Raw genomic sequence first — 7914 nt, forward strand, 5'->3', positions numbered from 1 at the left:
CAGAAGTCGGTTGTCAGTCTGGTGGCTCAAACTTCTGGTTCATTAAACTTCGCAGTATCTCTGACAAAAAAGAAAATTGTGCACGTAAAGGTAAGTGTTCCTTTTAAGTATTTGTAATGTTTATCGATGTGCTTAAGGAAGTAAAGGTTAGGCAAAGGAAAGGAAATGGCATAACGTCTTCTGCAGATTGTCCGATAGCTTTCGTAAAGCCGAAGTGGTGGACTTGAACCAAGTATCATCGAGGAACGCGCAATTACATCTTGCCGACAAACGATACCGCTATGTTTAAGTTTCGTTCACGCTACATTTACCGCCATATCCAAAGACAAAATACATGCATTTAACGACCTCTTAATCGAACATATCTCCAAAATTTGGTTTATCAGAGAACCAAAAGAGGACGGAAAGCTTCCTCTACTAAATTACTTGACAAGTAGTAGAGTAAACATTATATACGGAAGGTTACAGGAAAACAAAAGCAATTAGACGAGTCGTCCTACAATCCGACATCGCAAAAAAAGAAAAACTGCCACCACTATAACCCAATCAACATGATCGCAAGTTGTTTACTAAAACGCAAAACAACCCATGCGACGAAAGGAAATAACAAGGGTGTGTCTTTGTCAAGAAAAACAACGATGACGATTAAATTCGACGAAACACTCACCGACTTCTAACGACCTACCGATCATTAGGAACGACAATATGTAGAAATGTCTCAAATGTAGAATTGTCTCAAACTCCTTTTATGCGTTTGTACTTTTCAAAGAACAAATATTCAACAGTCAGATAAGCTTACTAGATATCTACCATTTACAAACTAAGCAATTGGTACACCTGTGGTCTAAGGATAAACACAAGCTGCGATGATAACAGTTTTCTGACTGAGAAGTCGTGTTCAAAAGCATATTACAAATATCTTTTGAAAGGAAAACTCCAATCGCGGAGGTAAACGAAAAGAGAAAAACACTAAGCCAGATATCCATATTTTATCATTATGCGATTTTGCGGGAATTTTTATGATATCGCGAAATTAAAGTCCTGCAAAAAAAGAATAAAATTCGCGAAAATTAACGACACAAATTTGCACTTCATTTCATATCCTTACGTTTAATTTTGACATGAACGTAAATCTACAATTCAAATACATTGAACTTTGGTAAAAAAAATCGGCCATGTCGTTAATTTGGTTGTTAACCACTTAAATTCCATGCAAACGATACTGTAAAATAAAAACCTTTTCACTTTTCAAAAGCGTTTCAGATGTTCTGATACCCCAGAAGTACAGTTAATACTGCATATAAAACAATATTTTAGTGGGGCAAAATAAGCCATCTGGCCAGTACCTGAGACCGATGTCTAGAATTGTTCCCATTGTTAAATAAAACGCTGTAGTGAAAAAAAAAATTATTTGCGAATTAAATTCCCTTAACTGGAAACTGTAAGTTTCTTTCAAAATCGCCAAAATAAAATCTTTAGACGCGTGCCAATTCTTATATTTTGCGAAACTAACTGTCTTCGAAAAAAAAGGGGCCATAGGAAACGTTTTTTTCAGGACCTTAAACTGAACCTGCAGTTGCGTCTATGTAAAATGTCAGTGTAAGCCAATTGCATCCTTTATAATACTTTAAAAAATAATAAGGATTTAAAATTCTACCAAGGCAAATGTCACGACTTGCTTTGACGTGATTTTGATTTATAGCGCCTATTGACCGCAAATTTCCCTTGCGCGTAGTGTGTTTCATTTTATGTTCCTAATGCAGGGAATTGATGCTTAAAAGATATATGCATTGTCGTCTTGCTTTTCGTCATAATTCGTTTACCGTCGGCCGGTATTAATTAATAATAATATGTGAAAAAGTCGCAGATGGACTGTCTGATAAGCAAAGTTTCATTGTGGGCGAAAACAAAACAAAATCCTACAAAAAAGCCTTTGAACTGGAAAAAGAGCTTGTGTGAAGGTATTTAAGAAGACCTTATCAACGCCACAAACTTAAGGAACATAAGCGACGATAGGCTTAAAAAAAATTGCTTCCCACCAAACTCCCCCGCTCCACCTTCAAGCGATCAACCACCTTGGTCGGTTTTCACTTTTCTTTTCTTATCATTTCTTTTTTCGCTTTGATTTTTTGTTTGTTTGTTTCTGTTTTTTTACCCAGCCAACCGGTATCCTTTCACATACGGGAAAGCGGCGGGAAAAAATGGGCTCTAGGAAAACGAGAAGATATAACACCTCTCAATTTCCCTTTTCTTATTTTTTTAATTGTCGGTGTTTTCTTAGATAGGTTCCAGCGGAAGGATTTAGTTTTCTTTTCCCGTTAGTACATGCGTGGGCGTGAGTTTAGTGAACTTGTAGACTTCCTGCTTGCATCTCTGACTTTATTCATCTGTCTCGCGAGGTTATTATTTTACTCAGATGAGACTCGTATACCTCAAATTAAAAGTAAAAAAGAAAACACAACGCACCAGGCTAAGAAAATTATCGCTAATATGGTTGCCAGATTGTTTCCATCAAAAACATACTCAATTTCACCTCTCGAGACATTAGAATCATTTTGAAGTAATTGACAGGCAAAAACCTTTTAACGTAGCCCCTAAAACTGATATTCAATAACCCTGAGTGAAGAGTTCTAAAACTGCACCAACTGGGGCGCCGATTTTAACCTTAGTTCATTCTATTATTTTGTTTTGTTTTGTTCTGTTTTTGTTCTTTTTTTTTTGTAATGAAATGGGAGAGGGATTTGATAATTTACAGACTGAGCAACGTAAGAGTCCATAACCTTGAAATTTGACCTCTTCCCCCACAAATGGCTTGGAAAGTGAAGTTGTGCGGAAGACGATTTGATTTTCCTGAGTAAAAAGCAGAAATGAGTCGGCAAAATGGTCGGTGAAGGTTGTGAACAACCAAACTAGTCTCATGACATTTTTTATCATTCTGTGGCGCAGAAACCAATCGGGAATAGGACAAACGTGATGTACGCGTCAATGATCGTTATTTCTAGACAAGTTAAAGTCAAACTTGAAATATTTTGTAGTTTGAAACTGTTCTTAATGCCAACTAATCCAGATTACAAGTGGTTAAGCAATTACCACGCCTGATCTTTCTTGCTGTCACGCACAATAGCGGAGGAAGAGATCCTTCGGTCGTCAACACCCCCGCCCTCTTTGAATGAATCGAGGCAGCTGTATTAGACTAGAGTTCACGATAGGTGGGATAAAACCTTGAAATAACACACATTTTCTAAGTTTTTGTAACGGTTTAATGTTTATTTTTAAGGAGGTCGCCGCTGAACCGTTCATGTCAGGAAGTATTTTGGAACGTATTTTTGTAGACATAGCATTGCCGTGAACTTTTATGCTAATATGCGAACGAGTAAAAATAGGTTTCAGTTAATTACGAAATAAATGACCAGGTTTTTTGGGCAGCTGAATGACTAAATGAACACAGTACTTCTACATGTGATTATTAGAACGATCTGCCTTCTTTCGTTTTCTTCATACATTTAACCAAACCGATTTTATAAATTGGGTTTGCTTTGACGAACGGAATTAAGATCGTCGTAATTTCTCTCGGGAGCGACCTGCCGTGAGGTGGGCAAATTGGCCATGTTAGGGGTTGAGTGAAATTGCTACTTAATTCAGAGGAAAAGAGGCATTAAGGACATTAAGTTAACATATGCGAGTTAATCAAATAGCACAAAATAAATTGCACGTACGTACGCATTCAAGCATAATTACATGACAAAGCGTGGTTAAGTGTTTTTTCCAAAAGCTGCCATTAACTGCGGTAAAATACTCCATAAATAATTGTGGCGACACTTTACAAAGATCCATTTCCCAGCAGATGGTGCTCTTCTTGTCAAGAACTGACATAAATTAATCCTGCAGCTATAAAACAAACGGTTGTCTGATAACAATTCATTCAGCAGATCGAGGCGAGCGAAGTAATTAAAGATAAAGAAGTTCCGTTCTTGACAAAACACGGTAATCGGTAAGTAACCAGCTATTTTAGAAATTAGTACCAAGTGATGTCGTTCTTCAACCTGATGTAAGCGAAAGCAAGCTGATCTGGTGCCTGTTTAGTTTATTTTAACCAGTCGTGGAGTATCTAATGTAGACTCTATTGTTCTGGCCGCTGTTCTGGCCATTTGTTTTATCCAATGCTTGATGATCATTCGTGGCTCGGACTTGATATCAGACTTTGGAAAAGGAGAAAAAATTCTTTTTAATTTGGGAGCTTGAAATCGGGATGAAAGTAAAGCTGGTATTTTTGGCACTTGCGCTGGCATTTGCTTTGTTTTGTTATTTTCAAACTCGCCAAGGTAATTATGATAATTTATTTTATTTCTACATGAATGCGCCTGAGGTTTTATCTTTTGCTTTCACTTGTTATTTAATGTTTTGTTTGTTAGGCCTTTTATCTTTGAATTAAATCAAACGTGTAGGCGAGTTTTAGGTTTTTTAACATACCTGTATAATCTACTCTTATCCAATGTTACATCATCTGCTTAGCGCGGAAAATGGACGTCAGTTTTTGTGAAGAGTTTAAGGACCTGCTTGGCGATTCAAATGAAAATGTCCATAAAATGTGTTTCTCTGAGGGGTTTAAGATATTGTTAATTTGGCTTCCTTTGAATTGGTCGCCGCTAAAGGAGGAGCGGACATCATCGGCCAACAATAAGCTTATCATTTCGTATTCAAACATGTGAATTGTGGCGAAACTAAAAAGATAATCACTCAAACTGTGCTTCCAACCTGATCACCTGACCATGATCTGAACGCCGATAATCGGTGATCAGTCGATCAATTGATATCAACTGGTGTCTGTGGATAAAGTCTCCTCGAGTAAATTGATGGATTTCTATCGATTGTAATCGGCTGCTGGTGAATTTCGCCTTATCCACCTCGAACGTCCTTGAATGTGGGACAAAAATAAGAACACTTTCAGACACGATTCGTACGTCTATTAATTTCGGGGGAGTACGAAGATACTTATAAAAGATACTGAGCAGCAGATACTGATAAAAACTCTAATAAATTGTCATGCATAATCTCAAAATAAACACCGACATGATCTTTCTACCAGGATGCATTGCGCCTCGAGTAGAGTGAACTGACGCTTTTACCAGAATGCATTTCGCTTGGATCTAAACGCAGTGGGCTTGTCAGATTTTATAGTGCGTAGAGATTCAAGTTCGCGGTTAAGATCCAAATCATGGCAGCTGCACCAAATTCTGCCTAGATTTCGATTTTGGATTTATCATATCCAACCTTCCATTATAATAATCTTAGAAGAGAGACAAAATTTACAGATTGAATACACGTACCCTCAAAGTTTACACGTATCATTTAAAAATACATGCGTGATTGAAAATGGGAGAATCGCATGGTTTTCAGGGAGAACGGAGTGGGGATCAGTCGTCGCCAACAAATTAAAACGGGGCTTAATAATAAACGGCGCGATATTAGCGGCGGGCGAAAAGGCATGAGATGGGAGGTTTGGGTGGCGTCGTCGCGCCGTTCAATATTTCGCCCTGTTTTACTAAATGAAAGCCTGGAACAAGCGAAGTGAAGCTCGAACAGTTATGCTAATCTGTGAAGTGTTGTTTCAGATCATGGCGAATTGTAAACTTACAGTCTTTATTGCCGCGATTTGCATCATACATTTTGTGTCCTCCAAGTCATCTCAGTGTGTGACTGACTGTACCAGCGTATCAAAACAATGTCTGGACGACTGTGATGATCAACTGTGCGCTAATAATTGTACTGAGACAAGGGAAAACTGTTACAAAGAGTGTAACACACTTAGAAGAGAATTTTTCTCTCGTTTTTTCGACGATCGTTTCAACCCTAAAGATGATGTTAAAGACAACGACGAGGGATTCAAGAAGGACTTTGTAAAGTAACTTCATCTAAATACACGGAATCTCGAAGTATTCTGGACGTTAAAAGAAGTGGCTAGGGTATATTGTAAATTGTTAAAGAATATTCATCCACAAATGAAAAATAAATTGTGACACTCTGGTAAATAAGGAATTCGACGAGGAAGCTTAAGTTTTAGATGGTTGACTGTAAGAAAGTTGGCAGTCCATAACATATTTAGAGTAAAGTGATGCGTGCAAAATACTAGGCCATGTAATATCGAAAGCAATTGTTAATATTCAATGTCAAAAAATGCGATTGTTTAACTGTCGAATGAAATAAAAAAAACACTTAAACAATTTCCTCCGAGATTACTGTGTATCAATAAACAGTTTCCATTATTATTTGTCTCTCACTACATGATTTATTCATTTTCAACGGAGTTCCATCCACTCAGCCCTAATTGTGTTGCGTTCTTTAGGGACGCTCGAAAAGGTTTTTCGTTGTTGCAGTGTTTGTTGGGCTATACTTTGAGGGTACTTGTGACGTCATATCAGTTACCATGGCAATGCACAAGGTCCACAAAAACGTCCACTAAATTTTAGTTTTTGTAAATTATCTGAAAAACTAATTCGGTGACCTACCATTTTTATTTCTTTGTTGGAAAGTTCCCTAAATTCTTTAAATTTTCAGACAGTATGGAAAAAATTTATTCAGTAGAATTAAATATATTTAAAGAAAATGCGATTTATGGCTTACAGAAAATTATACTAGATAATTTTTCCCGAAACTTTTATATTTGAAGTGCCATGGTGAATGGTGCGTGCATGCAAAAAATTAAGATAGGTCACCGAACAAAATTTCGAGCTAGAAACAAATGTATTTCGCAGATTTTATTTCCGGTTCGCGCAATTTCAAGCAACATTTAACTTCCGGTGTGCTGATTTTGATTCATTCAGCTGACGCGTGCATCTTAGTTGTGGTGCGTGGAGATTGCGCGCGCGCGTGCATCTAAAAACCCTTTCCAGCCTCCTTAATTTTAAAGGCAAATTTTCAAAGCCTTCCTAAGGGTGTAAGGGATCGGTGCCCCCCCGTGATGAATGAGACTGTCCCTGATAGATCATGTCTTGCCGTCCCTACATAGAGCATCATAGGAGTAAACCAAATTTAACTGTCGCTTCCCAAGTTTAAATCGTTTAAATCGTTGTTGGAGAAGTGCTTCGAAGAGGCTGTAAAGAGCGCGAAAATAAGCCATCGGATATCATAGATTGATGGATGAGTAATAATTCATCAAACTTTTTATACCGAAAATGAGAGTCCTGTGCACCGGTTCTTTTATATGTACACGTTGCTCCCGGTTTTTTCGGTAGAAATCTCTTGATTGCTTTTACGTCTATGAACAACTGGCCAATTCATAAATAAAGAAGCTATGGAAGAGAAAAGAAAAGGGAACAGAAGGATCGCAATCCTGGCAGATCCTAATATAAGGCTGTAAACGAACGATATGAAAACTTTTCCAACTGATATATTTGATTACGGCCACGACACTTTCTTGAAAAGAGGAACAGTTCTTAATAATTGTAACAATTCAAAAGACAAAACCGAGTTTACAGAGTTGAAGTAGGTTCAAGATATAATGTCCTGACCTGTCAACAGCATTCACTTCCTGGTTGAAAGCTTCGGTCTAGGTCGCACAGAACGCTCTGTTTCGTCGTTTGATGTTAAAGCGTCTCTCTTTCGTAATCAAAAACAGCCTCTGTTTTTGTTTTGAATGACTTTCTAGCTAAGCTCAGCGACTCCTTAAAACATCTGTTCTTCCGTTCAATTGTTCGTTTTCCAAAGAAGAGCTCACTATACAACGTTTGTGATCTGACATCCAGCCAAGTAAAGCTCTAGACTACCGCAAGTGTCTCGTTCGTTAATCCTCTCTCACTCTCCATGAAGGTCTTGACTTCTTTTGTACCTAACAAATTTTTCGACCTGTTTTTTTTCTCCCAAGTTACAATGCTGTTTATATGATCTCTGCTTTTTTCCTCACGCCCTTCCCTTCTG

At 37.7% G+C, this 7914-nt stretch overlaps 1 long non-coding RNA gene across 2 annotated transcripts; it reads left to right on the plus strand.

Annotated features, from left to right (window-relative positions):
* Window positions 1–6221, plus strand: LOC131795130 (uncharacterized). 2 transcript variants are annotated; one of them, XR_009341020.2, is made up of 3 exons: window positions 1–90; window positions 3927–3991; window positions 5613–6221. It is a non-coding gene; the product is annotated as an uncharacterized lncRNA (long non-coding RNA). The 2 variants fall into 2 exon arrangements; XR_010716178.1 differs by having other exon boundaries at window positions 16–90; window positions 3930–3991.
* Window positions 6222–7914: the final 1693 nt, after the last annotated feature.

The sequence above is a fragment of the Pocillopora verrucosa genome, chromosome 14 (genome assembly GCF_036669915.1).
Source record: "Pocillopora verrucosa isolate sample1 chromosome 14, ASM3666991v2, whole genome shotgun sequence".
Taxonomy (NCBI): Eukaryota; Metazoa; Cnidaria; class Anthozoa; order Scleractinia; family Pocilloporidae; genus Pocillopora; species Pocillopora verrucosa.